Source organism: Octodon degus, unplaced genomic scaffold, assembly GCF_000260255.1.
Source record: "Octodon degus isolate 3935 unplaced genomic scaffold, OctDeg1.0 scaffold00011, whole genome shotgun sequence".
NCBI lineage: Eukaryota > Metazoa > Chordata > Mammalia > Rodentia > Octodontidae > Octodon > Octodon degus.
Genome location: NW_004524587.1, coordinates 12,633,172 through 12,633,935, shown reverse-complemented (window position 1 = coordinate 12,633,935; position 764 = coordinate 12,633,172).

Genomic DNA, 764 nt, shown 5'->3' with positions numbered 1-764 from the left:
AAGGCTACAGCAGGAGAATTCCAAGTTTCAGCTCAGCCTGGGCAACTTAGTGAGAACTTGTTTCAAAATTTACAAATGAGCTGAGGATGTAGCTCAATTCAATCTCTAGTACTGGGAGCAAAAATTATGTGGTATATGATCATCTGGGACTGTCTTTTTTTTTACTTATTATGTTTTTGAGGTACATTTACATTTTAGCATGTTATTTTTTTTTCTACTGAATATACTACATTTGTCCATTTATCAGTTGATGGACATGCAGCCTTTTGGCTATTATGATGTTGCTATGAACGTCAAATGAACAAGGAGGGCTTTGCTTTATGGGCCAGGGATCAAAGTAAAGAAGCTTCTATGTAAACACATTTTCAGTCACCTGGGGGTAGCATTGCTGGGTAATACTGCAATGCTACACTTAACTTGTGAAGAACCACTGAGCTCTTCAACGATGTCTGCTCAATTTTACATCAGCAGGATATGAATACACCAATTTTTCCAAATACTTCCCAACACTGTTACTGTTTCTTTTATTGTAGCCATCCTCGTAGGTATGTGTCAGAATCTTACTGTGGTTTTGACATTGCTCTTCCCTAATGGCTATGTTCAGTATCTTGCACTGCTTAATGACTATTTGTATATCTTTTCTGGAGAAATGCCTATTTAAACCCTTCACTTTTTTGTTTGCTTGTTTTCTGGTATTGGGAGTTGAGCTTAGAGACTTAGCACTGAACTACATCACTAGCTCTCTTAAAAAATATTTTGCCAGG